The sequence below is a fragment of the Falco peregrinus genome, chromosome 2, assembly GCF_023634155.1.
Source record: "Falco peregrinus isolate bFalPer1 chromosome 2, bFalPer1.pri, whole genome shotgun sequence".
Lineage (NCBI taxonomy): Eukaryota > Metazoa > Chordata > Aves > Falconiformes > Falconidae > Falco > Falco peregrinus.
The window spans coordinates 41945801-41962114 of record NC_073722.1 but is presented as its reverse complement, the minus strand read 5'-3'; the positions used below and the strand labels follow the sequence as shown (position 1 = coordinate 41962114).

Here is a 16314-nt window from a genome sequence, read left to right as displayed (position 1 = left end):
TCTCTTTATGTTTACTGTCAATAATTAGCAATGCTTTAGGAAGGCTGTTTGGATGCTCTTTTCAACAGTGACTGCACATTCCCAATGGCACAACTACCAATTTTTGAAACAATCAGGTGGCTCAACAGAGTGAATTCATATCACAGTTCACTGGGAGGCTGAGCTCAGGCTCCAGGCATAGACTGGACCATCTTCGGAGGGGACTGGCATCAAAAGTGGAATCAAAAGGGAAGGGGGGCAAAAGTGCAGTTAATCTTCTCATCCATGTCTCAATTGTTGCAGAGGGAAAAAAATAGATCAGTTAAGAAAATAACATGCCAATACCGCTGGACCAAAAAAAATATGAGTTCTACTTTTTAAATGTATAATGAAACCAGGTCTGCTAAAAATGAAAGGGGAAAGGCCATAATACTTTGAAGCCACAAGGGAAAAAAGTTTGCCTTGAAGAACAGAAGGTGAGGCTTGAATCGAATCATTTTATCAAGGGAAATGGTACAAGAAGCTCCTAAGTGTCTAAAACAAATTAGTTCACAGAAGATAGGAATGAAAAATTGTATCAATCCAGATCCAGTTTTCTCCCCTGCATAAATAATCCATGCTTGGACAGTTTTTCCTTGTATAAATAACTACAGTTATAAGAAGCCTCAAGTAAGAAGGCTCTTATATCATTATTCACTTAAAAACCACTCCAAAAATTCAGACAAATCACTGCCTTCTAACTAAAAGAAAATAAAATGCACAGCTTGTGGTAATAAACAGTTCATTGTCATCATTCTAAAGAAAGCCATTTTTTTTTTCTTCTTCACTTAAAAATAAATGTTGTACGGGCTTGTTTTCTTATATTAAGCAAATCACATCAAATGAATACAAGGAGAATAAGTACTACCGCATGGCACCTAACGTAGCAAGTGTCCAGATGCGATAGTGATAACCTGCAACAACAAAGCTGGTGTTGTAGAACAAGTGCCTCCGGTTTAAACTTCAGGGGCAGATCTAGAATGCAGTTAACAAAGCACACATTCTCTATAGTGTGAACATAAGGTCACCATACCATTCTTTAGGCAGGAAAATTAAGGATCACAAAAACATATGTAATTTAATCACTGTTGCTTAATTCAAAGGACAAACACAAGCCTGTGTTCAGATGCTGTGAGTGACAAAGCAGCTCTCTTAAGAAGACTTGGGGAAACTATAGGTGGAGTTAACATGTAAGGTACATGTTGGGTTTCAAGGGTTATCACAATGTAACACAAGTTCAAAGTCTGTGAAAATTGTTTAATTCTCTCATTCAATGCATGGCTTCCCACAGAAGGAAGGTGGCTGGCTAATGGGTAAGAGCCTACTCTCCTATGCTAGAAATATCAGCAAAAAAAAAAAAAAAAAAAAAAAGCCTCTTAAGAACTACAACTATTATTATCCACAAATTAATCTAGAAATATACTTTGGATAAAAATAATCACACAGAGAACGTTAATTATTTACAAAATTAAAGATAGCATGGCCCATTTCCCAAAGGTTCATAAAGCCGTGCAGGAGACTTCTGAAGCGTGGAGCAGAGGCCAACTTGATTTTTATTCATGTATTTCTGTGCTTACCTATATGGAAAACAGAATTATTTTCTATTTAGTCCTCAGTCAGGTTTTTCCAGATTTAAAATAAATGTTAATGAAACCACAAGCCTTCACCACAAAAAGCAGTAACAAAAATAGGAATAGGACAGCAAATATTGGACTGTAGCAACTCTGAGCAAATGCATAGAAAAAAATAAGTATCTTCTTACATTCAGTTATCTCGAAATGAAACACAAGGAATAATAGATTACTTTTTACTGAGGCCTCACTACAACAATAAGCATCTGCTAACAGTTTTCACGGAAATACAATTCTTAAAGACTATTTTTGTCTTTTGGCTTAAGAACATAACTTAGCATAAAACAGTTCAGCAGGGACATTCTTCATTACGTTAACACGTAAGATATCCAGAAATCACTCAAAGTATACACGATTGATTACAATAAAAAATAAGGTGGTCTATTTTTCCTCTTTTTCACAGTATTCTGCAAAGCTCAATTTTAACACATTCAAATGTTTTTAACTTTAAAAATACTACTAACACATAATTTTCATTAAATTATCTGGAAATACTAGACATACACTTTTTGGACTTAAGTTTGAAGTTTAGGAATAACAACAGATGAAAACTTTCTTTAAGATAAGTAAAATGTAGTGGCCGTTTTGTTTTGCACTTTCAAAAGAGAGGACCTTTATAAATACAGCTAAAACCCCAACACTTTCTGTAATGGTGATTAAATATGTGCAAAGGTTGCATGTGGTAGTATCACTATTGTGACAGAAGAAATCGAAGTGATTACAAACCTTCATCAAATTCATCATTTTATTTAGTGGGAACCAAAAATGAAAACACAGTAGTTGTTCTTCAGGAACCATTTCCTTGGAGAAATAAATAATGAAACCTTTCTAACATATTCACTCTGATCACCATCCTTGACATATCTTGCCTCTCACGTTGTAGTATTTTCCACAGTACCCTGTATTTAGAAACACAAGCCCACAACAAATATACATTCTTCACACAAGATGTTGTGCATGGGAGACACATACACCTATAATACACATAATTTTGAGACATAACTCTCCCTGTTATCACTTATCCAAGGGAACTCTGAAATGTCAGTACTCTCACCACATTTTGTAATTATTTAATGTACCTTGCCCTGGCGGGGGGGGGTCTGTAAATACCAGGGGCTGGACTGAGGACCCTGGAGGGCCGTATCCAGCCCACAGGCCGTAGTTTGAGGACACCTGGTGTAGAGAGAGAAAAAAAAAAAATCCCAATTTTTACATCATTACGGAAAACTGATCTGTAAAAAACCAAAAAAAACCCAAAAAAAGACACCTCTAGTGTTCCCCCGTTGCCCCTTCCTCCTGACTGATCTTTTTATAAAAAAAAAAAAAAGCGCGCCAAGAAAGCTGTTCTTGGGTTATGTAATTTTTTTGTTTATTCCTTTTGGCTGACTGTCAACCACCCAGCAATAATAAACTCATTAAGCTGACAGGAAACTTGAACACACTCATGTTGTCCACGCACCTCAGCATCATCCTCATGAACCCAAAATCCATAAAACAAATAAAATAAAATTAAGCTGATGCTACCCTTAGGATGCATTCAAGTCTGGAAGAATCAGCCAGTCCTATGTCAGTTTCAGCATCTGAGGTAAAGGGTACAACTTCAGCGCCTGTCAGGCCAAAAGAGTTCTAAAACTAGTAGCAAACAAGGAAAGCATGGAGTGTGGAGCCTCAAAAAAACATTTGTGTCATTATGACAACTCTCAACATAATTGTGTTTGCAAGCCTGCTATTTTTGTATCCAAACCACGCTGCTTTTCATGTGTTGGGTCTGTCCATATATCCAAGATTTTCCTTTCACTGCCACCAAATTTGCTGAACAGATACCCAGCTTAAGGCTCACATGAACGCTAATATCAGTGATAATTCTTCTTAAAAACAAAGGCAAAAAAAGTCGCCATGGCTACTACAGTCACTCAGTTTTCTCAGCTACTTCAAAACATTAATTCTTAAGGCTTTTTGGCTATGTCTGCCTAAAATGTATGCTGCCATAGTAGTCGGTTATGTAAATTATGTTATGCTGCAGTGTTTGAGATTATACAGTCACAGAATGGTCTGGGCTGGAAAAGACCCTTAAGAACATCTAATTCCAACCCCCTGCCATGGGCAGGGACACCTTCAACTAGCCCAGGTTTCTCCAAGCCCCGTCCAGCCTGGCCTGGGACACTGCCAGGGATGGGGCAACGACAGCTGCTCTGGGATGATCTAACATCTAATCTAAATCTCCCCTCTTTCAGTTTAAAGCCATTCCCCCCGTCTTAGCATTACAGGGCCTCGTAAGAAGCCCCTCTCCAGCTTTCTTGTCAGCCCCTTTAAGTACTGGGAGGCTGCCCTAAGGTCTACCCAAAGCCCTTCCTTCTCCAGGCTGAACAACCCCAACTCTCTGTCTTCATAGCAGAGCTGCTCCAGCCCTCTGATGGTCTTTGTGGCCTCCTCTGGACTCACCCCAATAGATCCTTGTCCTTCTTATGCTGGGGGCCCCAGAGCTGGAGGCAGCACTGCAGGGGGGATCTCACAAGAGGGGAGCGGAGGGGGAGAATCACCTCCCTTGACCTGCTGGCCATGCTTCTTTTGATGCAACCCAGGATACAGTTGGCTTTCTGGGCTGCAAACACACATTGCTGGGTCATGTTGAGCTTCTTGTCAACCAGCTCCTCAGGGCTGGTCTCAACCCATTCTCTGCCTAGCCTGTATTTGTGCTTGGGATTGCCCCGACCCACATGCAGGACCTTGCACTTGAACTTCATCGCCTCAGATCCTACAATACCTCTGGCTGGCATTCCAAGAAGACTCCACAAGAAACAAGGTGATAGTTTCTGTGATCACATTCAGGAGATTATAATTTAATATACTAAATTAACAAAAATTAATACTAGAATGCTATTTCTTACCCTGCCAGCTGAAGGTAAATATTGAACATAGATACCCCATTTATATTTTCTGTTCCTTAGACTGAATTTGTAAACAAAAATACTGTTGATAGTAAATACAGAATTAGAACAGGGCAAGCCAAAAAGTATTTGTAAGGCAGTAGAAAATGCTCTGGAAATACAGTTATTTAGAAGATGAGGAAAGGACACAGGGAACTGATAACATTTATATGAGGGTTGATACTGGCTTTCACACAACAGAGAGTGAGTAGAAGACTATCCTGCTCAAGATTCATGTCCTGACTGCTCTTTAGCACCCAGAAAGCAGCTGTACAGTTCCATTACTCTGACCTGCATTGACTAAATATTGCCTGAGCTCAGGCCTGCATGCAAGGGTTTGAATTTGAATATATATTAAAAGAAAAAAAAACCAAAAAACCCAAAACACCCTAAACTTTGTTCAAGGATGCAAGTCACCTAAAAACTTTTTAGTCTGCAAGAGCAGATTAAAGCATCCAGGGATTCAGCATGCTGGCTGTCTTAGCCATGCACTGAACTGTCCCTAAGCCACACAAGTAAAATCAAATCATAAAATAGCAATAGGTTTTCAATCTCTCTCTCTTTTTTTTTTTTTTTTTTTTTTTTTAATGTTCCAGTTCTTGCTAGGTATCAAATGTGACCCAGAAACAAAATTTAGCAAGTCCAAAAAAGTCCAAAACATTTTGTCAGCTGAATGAAATGGGCTTGAATTTTACAGCAAGCATGGGCAGCCTACCCAAGTACAAGTGACAGCTTTGCACACTGCTGAAGTCTCTAACTAGTGCTCCCAGCCGACTAGAATCTTTGTTTGAATCTATTTATTCCTATTCTATCCCTACACAGCCTCATCCTCCTTCATTCATGGACTTCCTGACAATTTATTTTTCTTAGAAGTATTTCTGCATAGCATCTAAGCACTGGAAATGTAGATTACAGAGATAATAGATACGTTTAAAATTAGACTAAGCAGCTGTAATTCTGAATTTGCATTTCTGACTTGATTATAGTAAGCAGTCAAGAATATTTGTGTAAGAACTAGAAATGAGTTCATATGCTGCCATAAAGACACATGAATCTCTCTCACTTTGACCCCAATCAAAAAAACCCCACCTGTGTAACAAATGGCAACTGTTTCTTTCTAACCAGTAACAAATAGTAAACATTCCTTTGCAATTCTGAAACTTACAGATTCACCTGTGGATTTTAACATGCAAGAATTAAATTAACTAGCTTTGCCATATTTTACAAATAGAAGAACTATCCTCCTACTTACTCTGGATTTTTCTGACTTCAAATTCTAGTTGTTATCTATTTCATAACTTTCCTTGAAAGGCTGAACAGTCTTTTCTTACCTAAACAGTCAACATTTGTAACCATCAGATAACCATCCACGAAGCATTTTGATAGATTCTGTACCAAAATCAAGCACAGATGATGCATTTTACTTTATCTGGCATGATTAAAAAAAAAAAAAAAAAGTTATAAATAAATCCTTTTCTATTTTGGTAAAAACTGAAATAACCATTTTCATCATATGTTTTTTTACAGAGATGCAGGGAAAAAAAATAAGTAATTGGGTTCTATATTCAAAGTTTCTCAATAAATATGGTGGCACATATTTTTAAGCAACTGCAGCTTTTGCTTCCAGGAGTTTAAGCACGAGATCTAGTCATTTCAATAGGAAATATGTATTATGCTTCTTTTACCTAACAAAACAATCAGAATTTGTATTACACAACGCTGGCCATAAACAAATTTCACCTCCGTGCATTAGCCCCATCTTGCTTACAGCTGCAATATTGCATCCAGTGAGGGACATGCAATAGTACAGATACGAACTCACATGAAGAATTAATCATGGATAATTTATCACAGTTGATCATATTTTGTATCAGAAAGAAAGACCATTTGATAAAGTTTCAAGGAAGATAATATTTCATGACAGAGGAATCATAACTATTATTTATTTATTTATCTTCATTCATTTACTTCATACTATTTATGTACAGAACTCTCTAAACCGACTCAAAAGTTTCAGAACAACTTTAAAGAGGATATCTCGCTATACCAAGAAAAAACAACAAAATGTTTTTCCAGAGGCAGCGAAGGAGCAAAAAATATCTCATCAGATAAATATGCCTGCCTTGGATTATTTGAGTGAGTTAAAACTGCAAATAATTTTTATTCCTTTTTTCAAGAGGTTTTATTAATGTTTGTTAATGTGGTTCCTCTGGAAAGGACACAACTATTGCCAGTAACATTATGATACTACAATAGAAATAAAACTGGTGCTTACTAAAAATTTTTAGTAGTATTTTACTCCATAATCTAACTGGAAAGTTAAATCTTTAGGGAGAGGTCTTTCAGAGTTCCTTTTGATGTTTGAAAAGATTTAGAGAACTGATAAAAGCTGATTTCTCAGCTCTGCACAGGATGGACACTGTTTCTGTATTTAAAATATAAGGAATAAAATATTGGCAACTGATTCACTTCTTGTAAGTAAAACTTATAGAGCCAAGTGGTTTAGCTGTCCCAGCCATGCTGAACAGGCTTTAATGGAGAATTTCCATAAAGACAGATTCAATGGAATATAGAAGAGTGGCTTTTGTTAGTAAATAACAGAATATTAAAAATTAAGGTTGATTAGTTGTAGAAATCAGCAAATTGATTAATCTATTTACATGAAGCCTTAAGTAATTTAAAAGCTTAAGGCCCCATTTGCAGAAGTCACCTGGGCAACTGGGAGCCTAGCCTGACCAAAACCACTTCCACCTTCTGCTTACAAAAGTGTATTCAGATTATAAATTCCACTTCTATTCAAATTGTCTTCTGTTCTAATATTCTTGTCTACTTTAAGCATAACGTACTGCATACTTGTTTTTAAAACACATAACTTCAAAGAAAAGGACAAGTACACAGGAGAAACAAATGTCACATTATTATTATAACACCAGTGATAACAGATTGGAATATTGATAAAAATAGCTTTAAAATACTCTGAATACAGAGATTCTTTTGCAAACCTGCAAAATCTACTATTTTTCTTACCTCTCAATTGAAAACCCTGGGAGATGTTCTTACTGTTACAAGACTCAGCTTCACTTAACCGAATAATTCTCATTACTTAAGAAGCCTGAAAAGTTGGGCAGTCTCTGAAGCAATGTTGAAAATATTTCTCTAATGTTCTCAATACTAGAATACTAATGCAAGGGGTGATGTGACTGAAAAGCAGAGCTAGCCAAAAAGTATTCCAAAGGAGAAAAAAACAAACACTGCCTTGCTGTCAGGAAACGCTGACTCAGCAGAGGTAAAGTATTTCAAAGAAAGGTGTGTTTTCTTAACACATCCAATGAAAAACTATTGAAAAGCTTTCCTCCTGCCCCCTATAAATTCAAAATGCTTTGTGTGATGACTGAACATGACATTTGAAACAAAACGTATATACGGAGAGTAGTGATATTCCTACTTGTGCAAAGAATCCTTGTTTTGCTGGAAATTTTATATTTCACCTCCCTGTTGCAAGATAAAGGAAAATACAATTCCAAAACATGAGGAACATGAAAATCCTGAACGACAACCAACTGTACTGGTAAGCGATGTAGGTGTAGAAAATTTCATTTTCTAGAACTGCTGATCTTTTCTTATAATAAATATGGCTTCAAAGCACCTTAGTGTTTGAAGATTTTTAAGAATGCCTTCTTGTATACGATCATTGTTTGGAACCACGTATCTTAGTCCTCTCTCAATGGCTCAGGTATGATGTTGAGGAAACCATTTAAAAAACCAAGATGTAGAGCTTTAAACCAGAAACCCTAGACAAAATTAATTTACATCCATAGAGTGCTGAGCCTGACCAACTGAAGACTCAATACAACAGTGTTATCACTCTGAGATATATTAAGATGCATTATGAATTTCCATAAGACGATAAGAAGCTGGAATAAAAGACGAACCACTTCTTTTAATTGGCCAAAGCCTGGTTTCTGGGTTTTGTTGTCATGTCTTCAACTTGTTACAGCACTCTTAATGATGCTGTCTTTTTTGTTTCCAACAATGTTCCAGGCATGCTAGACTTAGAAGCAGTTTGATCACAGTGAGGTTCACGGTCGTGTTGATACAGCTGGAGGACCCTACCCATCAATCCTGGAGCTTCACAGGGGGACCGAGTCTCAGTCACTTCTGCTCCCTGCAGAAGCCTGCTGTGTTGAAAGCTGTGTCTTGGGAAAGATCTCCCTGGTCAACTGATACACTCTATTGTTTATCTAATTTCTCAAGAAAGTTTATCCTAGCAAATATTATGTTTATACAAAACAAACAAGTTTACTTTAGTCAAGAAGCAGCTTTAGCTAGCTTCTAAAATACAACATTCTTTTTGTCACTTTCATCTTGCATCTTACCTCAAGTCAGCTTTAGGGGAACAATTTCTATAGACCTGAGCCACAAAAACTCCAATCAAGTTATGACCTAAGCATACTACTGTAATTACTATTATGTTCATGTTGTTACTCTATATTTCTCTCTCTGCCTTTTCTATTTCCAACCACATATTGTATTATTTATATCTGTATACTTGCCTTTCATATTTCTACTACCATTTGGTATTGTATCTAAAACCAAAGTATGCCCTATGCTTTTGTACTGCCTATGAACAAAGGATGGAGAAAATTAATATATAGCTTAGCATCCTCTAGCCAAGCCTTGCAACATGTTATATTAAAAGCATAAGCCTACTCGGCTCGGAAATGTAATAAATTGTAAGGCTGTCACTGTACACAGAAAAAAAAAATAAAAATCTCATATTTGTGTGTTCAGACAGCATGTAATACCTAGAAGGCATTGTCATAACTGCTACAAATTGGCAACAAAATAGATTTCAATAAATACTGCTATTAGAAGTAAGAAGTCATACACAACAAGAAAAGTATTAAGGCATGAAAAAATCCACGCTTTTTGAAAGAGTAAGTGTAAAAAATTGATGGGTGAGGATGAAGACATTTCTTGGCAATAGGGGAAAAAGAAAACCAACAGGGGAGGGTTTGTAAGCACAAAAGAAATCTTAGCCCTTCATAGATATGCTACTAAACAGGATCTATACTAAAAGTGCAAAAGGGCAGATACATTCAGTAAGTAAATCTGCATCGTAAAGAAGTAGGATGATTTGCTGGAACCTCAAAAGAATGATTAATTACTTCTTCAGTCCACTACAAGTACAACATTATTCAAAAAACATTTTTGGTCAGCAGGACCAAAGATCACCATAGAAGAGGCTTTTCACAGAAGTGTCCAAAGAGACGTCTATCCCACCAACATCAATTTCTAGCAATTCTGAAAATACCAGGGAAGTTTCAAAAGTCTTAATGAACACTCATGTTAAAACTGTATTCTAAAAGAGCTAGTGAGACAGTGTTTATAACTATAGGAAGGTTAGAATCATGGCAGTCCTGAGCAAAACAACAATTTAATAAAAAATTATATAAGATTCAACTGATTTAGCTGGGTTATATGACAAATAATAGGAAGTAAAATTAATAAAAATCAATCTTCTTAAATGAATGTGGTTTCATTATTTGATAAAATTAATACTTCCAATTGGTCAAAAATATGCACATGCATATATAAACTTCTGTAGCACTTGGTGTAGCATTCTGTGATAGCCTGATGACAAAATAGCTCCAATTAAACAGGCGAACAGGCGAAGAACTGGTTAAGTGACATCTCAAAAAAAAAAAAAAAAAACACCAACCAAAAAACCACAACAGATTTTTGAGAAGAACACATCACAACATAACTCAGATTAAGATGCAGTTCCCCAAAGGTGGAGACACTATCACAAAACACCTTTTCAATTTTGTAAGTCTACACCACCAATCATGACAAAATTTGCACGTTATAAATTAATAGAATGCTACATCACTGAGATAAACCAGTTACAAAAAGCAATCAGGAGTGGTTCATATATTCCATCTATGCAAGAAAAAAAAAAATCTTTAAAAAAGCCATGTACAAAGTTACGAAGCTACAATCAAGAAACACATGATGTGTTCCTACAGAATGATGAACTCTTGTGGAAAGAAACAGTCCTGCAAAGAGTTTGCCACAGCAAGCTTACCCAGTGAAAAGGAGATCAAAATGCAGTGCTGCAGATGAAGGTTTAGTATGTAAATGTGATGTATAAACGGAAGAGCAACACTAGAGAGGTAATTTAAACTCACAAAACACTCTTGAGACAAGGCATTGGCATACCATATCCAGCTCACGTTTTCACAAAAATGCTGAAAAAGTGGATTTGGAAAAAAAAGCCACAGAAACTGAGTTGTGAGAAAAATGCACGCAATAACAAATTTAAATAATTTTAGTTTGCTTCATTTTTTTTTAAATAGAAAAGAGGGAATACTAGATTACAGAAGATAAACACCTCCATGGTAAGAAAATACTTTGAGTTCTTTAGCATACTGGAGAAAGGTACAACAGTAACCAGTGACTGGAAGCCAAAGCCAAGTAACAAACAGCAGATTCTCCACCTCTGTCTTTGAGCAAACTTCCAATTTTTTCTGGAAAATACGTTTCAGCCAAATGCAAGTTGCTGCACTCAAAAATGGATAAAATCCAACTGACTATAATAGTCAAGGGGTCAGAGCAGAAGATCTAATTGCTTCCTTTAGCTTTAAAGTCTCAGTCTACGAATGCTCTTGGTTTTCAGTGGTTCAAAGGCATTTCAGTAGTACCAGACACGCTCAACATTAATATTAAAAGGGATTTCAGAAATCTGCATAAATTAGAGTTGCATTTCCATGTAAGGGCTTCAAGTGACACTGGAGCTTCCCTGTTGAGGCTTTTGTCATCAGCAGAGCCCATTAACAGAATTACAGCTATCTTGTACACAGCTGAGGTGGCATTTCTGTAAACAATGATTTACACAATTGAGTGCAAAAGTTCACCCTTGAGGGTCAGTACTTTCTCCTCTCCAAAGAATTCTGTTTGATGGGGAGTATAAAAAGCCTGATACAAACCATAATATCAATCATAGATGCCGTAGGTAAAAAGGAAAACCAGCAGCATTGTAATAGCCACAAAGCCAGTAAGAGCTGTTGTTCGCATCAGCGACATTTAAGTCATTTAAGACTACCCCTATTCACGCTACTTACCTACCTCGTGCTCCAAAACACACAGCATTCACTGCAATCTTGACATGTTCACAGAATCAACATTTCTTAGGAAATCCATGACAAGATAACATCTAGCATGCATGTTTTAATACTCTTCAGGCTGACAGAGTTTTGCTATAGTATCGGCTGCTGTGGTATGTGTAGATTTCTAAAATAACAGGGGGTTTGAAACATACCAAAGCTGAGGAAGTATAAACAAACTTCTAATTCAACTGACAAAACTTTAAAAAGGCTGAAATTGTCTGAAACATACTAACAATCAAATAAATGTTCTGCCACCTTAAGGACCAGTGCCTTAAAAAGAAAACAGGCATCACACACAACCAGAGAGACATGAGGGAGCACATTCACCCCTCCAATGTATAGAGAGGCAGGTGCGTGCTACCTGCTCCTCATGCTGCACCCCACCATATGTATGGAAAAGTTACTTTCCTGAACCCCTGGCATACGGGTGCTCCCCTAAGCACGCACATCCACCACGCCAACTCCCAAATGGGCAAGGCAGCCAGGGACGTCTCACAGCAGCGATGCCGCTCCCCACCACCACCTCTAAGCAAAACTTCTCACACTCCAGAAGCCACGCAACGAGACGCTATGGCCATCGCCTTGCCAGCCAACATCCACGCAGCTTTCCCCATCCCCAGCGCGCTACACAAAAAGACAAAGCCGCGTTTTAAACTTTCGCTCTTTGCCACTGGAGCAAATCATTTGATGGGAGTTGGCACCTTTCGGGATGGATTCCGGATGGGATACGAAGCGGGTGGTTCGAAAGATCTCAGCCCCTAGAAGAGGCCTATAGGGAAGGGATGGAAAAAGCTGCTTTCTGCCTGCGCCCGCCGCCCCCTCCCCAGCGAACAGCACCGCTCCCAGTGCCCCTTCCCTGCCGGCTCCCGGCTGAGACAATCCCAGCAGCAGCAGCAGCGACTGTAAATTACAGAGACGCACAGTGGATGGATAAAAAGGAGGAAGAAACCTCTGATGTCTGAAGAAAGGAGAACAATTTAAAAAGAAAATAATTGAAAAAGACTTAAAATAATACGGAGCTAGGTTTCACCTCGGTGTGATGGTGGGTAAATAGATGAATAAGTGAAAAAACACACCTTTGACCCTTTCTTTTCTTCCCTAAATATAATCCCCCTCTTCCCATAATATACACACCACAAAATGACCATTAATTCAAATCCATTCTTTAAAGGAGGGGGGATTATCTCTGTGACCGTCTCTTTCTCTTTCCCTCTTTCGCTGGGCGAGAATTAAATTGCGTTTACAAAAAAAAAAAAAAAAAAAGAGGAAAGGAAAGAAGGCATGATTATTATTTCTGGTGGGTGCAAAATACGGGCACGGGGAGAAGGAGTCTGGGGGATGGGGAGGAGTGGAGAAAGGTGGCTAAGGAGAGAAGAAAGGAAAGGAGGACCAGGAAGCGCAGGGAAGGATGAGGGGAAGGCGAGATGAGGGGGAAGGAGGATGAGGAAGGAAGGATGAAAGGAAGGAGCGCGGGGGGGGGGGGGGGGGGGGGGGAGAAGGATGAAAGGGAGGAAGGGATGCGGGGAAGAAAGGAGGATGCTTTGCCCTGGCCTCACCTCAGCTCGGTGGGTGGGGGGTAGCAGAATCTCTCGTCGCCGCCGCCGCCGCCTCCGCCTCCTCCTCCTCCCCAGCAACGCCGGTGACTGAGGGCTGGGTGTGCGGCGGCTCCTCGCACAGCGCCCGGCCCCGGCCCCCGCCTCCCGCCCTCGCCGCCCGCCTCCCGCTGCCGGCCCGAGCCGCGCTCGCTCGGCTCTGAGGGGACCCGGGAGCTGCTGCCGCGGCCGCCAGCCTCCCCGCGGCAGCCACTAGGGGAGGAGGCAGCGCGCCTGCGCCGCCGCCGGCCGCGGGGAGCTGCCCGCCGAGGGGGCGACGGGGCGAGGGGAGGCCTGGCCGCTGCCGCCCGTCCCGGCTGAGCCGGTCCCCAGGCCGGCCCGGGTCGCCTCACTGCGCAGTTGCTGTGAGTATGGAAACGGCGTTACCAAGCGGCTGGGTGAGGGGTGGGAAGGAGGGGGTGGCGCGGCGAGGGAGGAGGCATGGGGCCGGGGGTGTGAGGGGAGGGGAGCGGGGCTGGCGGGAGGCGCCCGGCGCCGGCAGGGAGCGGGGCCGGGGGCAGGCGCGGGGCGGGGGCAGGTGGGCGGCTGAGGGGAGGGCACCCCGGCTGCACGGGCGCCGTGGGGCCCGGCGGCGAGGGGAGGGGGCAGCGGGCCGGGAAGCGGCACCGGCAGGGGGTGGCTGGCGCGTCCCGGCACCGCGGCGGGGCGAGGGGCGGCCGCGGCGGGCCCATCCCGTGCGGAGGCCGCGGGCAGCCTGGCCCGTGGCCGCCCGGTCGCCGAGGGGCAGCGTTGGCAGCTGTGGCAGGAGGGGCTGGCGGACAAAGAGCTGGGGGGGCGTGGGTTCGTGTAGGGTTACTCCTGTAATGATCTCCTGCGCTGCTTCAGGTGCTAGGCAAGGGGAGGACAGTTGCTTTGTGGGTGTACCACCGGGACCGATGGCAAGAGCTGCAGATCTCCTGATCTCTTAAACTGCACAGACTTTGCTTTCTTCTTACTCGGGTGTCGGGCAGCCCTGCATTCCCTGCACCAAATGTCAGGGTTTGTCCCTCTCTGCACAGCCTTGCACTTTTCTTTTTGGTTACTTCACGTGTATTGCTCATCTTGCCAAGCTCTTCATCACGCTGCAGCACCTTCTGCCGTCTTTTTTGGATGGAACATGCAGCCACCATCCTGCACCAGTATTGCTGACCTTGAGGTCCCATAAGCCCCAGTGGTGGAGGATCCCTGTGGAGTAGGTGGCATTGCAGGGACTTTGTCGTTTTGAGGCAGTGTGAGTCCCGCTGAGGTGCTGTTGTTCCATGCATCTTTTGCACTTCTTGTGGCATCCATCTGCTTCCCCAGCTTCTACATAAACTCACAGGCAGCAAGGAGGGGAGGGGGAGGAGTCCTTCCTCACTTTTGTATTTTCTTGCCTCTTTTGGGCTTGGAGGGAGCTTGCCAAAACAATTTCCCTGCCTCAGCCTGTAAGGGAATGATGTTAATAGTACAGGTATCCATTAGGTAGGCCTCAAGCAGAGGCAGTTGTTGCCGGTCTTTTCTCTTTCCTAGCCTGAGGAAGATATAGTCAGGTTCTATATTCATTTTTACAGTAAGTAAAGGAAGATGGGAGCTGAACTGGAACCTCAGTTCCCTTTATAAAGGCCCAACAACAGAATCCAGGGGAGAATTTGAAGCAGGGAAAAAAAAATCTTAGGCAAAACCTCATTTAAATATGAATTTAAATATTATCAGATCCATCATAGCACATATTTGCTACAGCCATATGACAGATGTAAGTAGTCACAGTAATTAGTATACAGAAATACTTTAAATTATTCTAACCTCGTAATACCATTTAGGATTGAAACATGACTTATTCTGTGTGTGTAAACAGAGATCATGCTAGGCTGACCTCTTTATGATGATGTTTAAATTAGAGTTGTAAAGCAAACTGGGCATTTAGTTTGTGTCTTTAGTAGGGCTTCAGGTTGCATCACATTAATTTTCTAGGTACTGTTACTGTCTTTCCCATCCTATTGAACATGTGACGTTAGGAAACCTTTACCTGCAGACCTTCTGTTTCTTGCCTTCATTTCTGTACTTTATATTTTCTGGATTGCTAATTCTTCTAGGTAGGGGCAGTGCCTTACTCTGTTGTAACTGGCTAGTCTGTTGAGAATAATAATGGCAATAGGCAAGGTTCCCAAACAGAGCATAGTAAATTACCTACTCCTGTATCACAGTGCATTGCATCACTAATTGAATGTCAACTAAATGTTTCTCCAGGCATTTGACTAAAATGAGCATGAGCTATAGTGTACATATAAGAACCACAAATAGTAAATAAGCATGATTATGAAAAATGATGTAACTTCTTCCCTTCACCAGTAACTAAGCTGCAAATATATCTCTTGTAAATTCAAACCAAAGGACTCATTCAAGTGTTTGTACATGTTTCTGTTTAAAGTGTGCCTGTTTAAGAAATGAATCAGATTACTTAGCTAGTCTAGTTTACTTTCATCTAAGGCAGAAGACGTGAATTGCTGGACTGTTGCTAAGAGTTCTGCCAGAATGCAATGAAGAAATCTGGAAGAGCTATATGAAGGGCTGTATGAACTTCTTTTTTTCATGGTTCTGAAAGAGAGCTCGGTCCACTGTTCAAACATGCCTTTATTTCTGTTATTAACCGATTTTTGAAGCTACCCTTATTTTTCATCATTGTTAACTGTCTCAAAGAAAAGGAAGAAAATGAAGTTTGTTATCCCTGTTTACTAAAAACTGAGATAAGCTGCTGAAATGCTCTGTAAATTAATGTAGCTCTTACCAGACATGGGAGGCCAACTGACAGCTCCTAACAAACACTTGCAACTGCTGTGGGATCTCCCACTGCCAATGTTCAGCTACCTATAGAAAAGAGATATCACCAAAGCATCAGAAATACTGGGCACTTTGATTAGCAAGACAGACAAAAAGACTCTTCTGCTTACGTGAAGTATACATGGATGCTTTCTGTAAATATATGTTGGGGTTTTAGTTC

General features: G+C 40.7%; 1 protein-coding gene across 2 annotated transcripts in view; it reads right to left on the bottom strand.

Moving 5' to 3' along the window:
• CTNNA2 (catenin alpha 2) overlaps positions 1–13500 on the bottom strand; it is a 513312-nt gene extending 499812 nt beyond the window's left edge. For both annotated transcript variants that reach the window (XM_055797148.1, XM_055797149.1), the window contains exon 1: positions 13302–13500. The gene's annotated coding sequence lies outside the window, so the exon portion shown is untranslated. The remainder of the gene's footprint in view (positions 1–13301) is intronic.
• Between the last annotated feature and the right edge of the window lie 2814 nt (positions 13501–16314).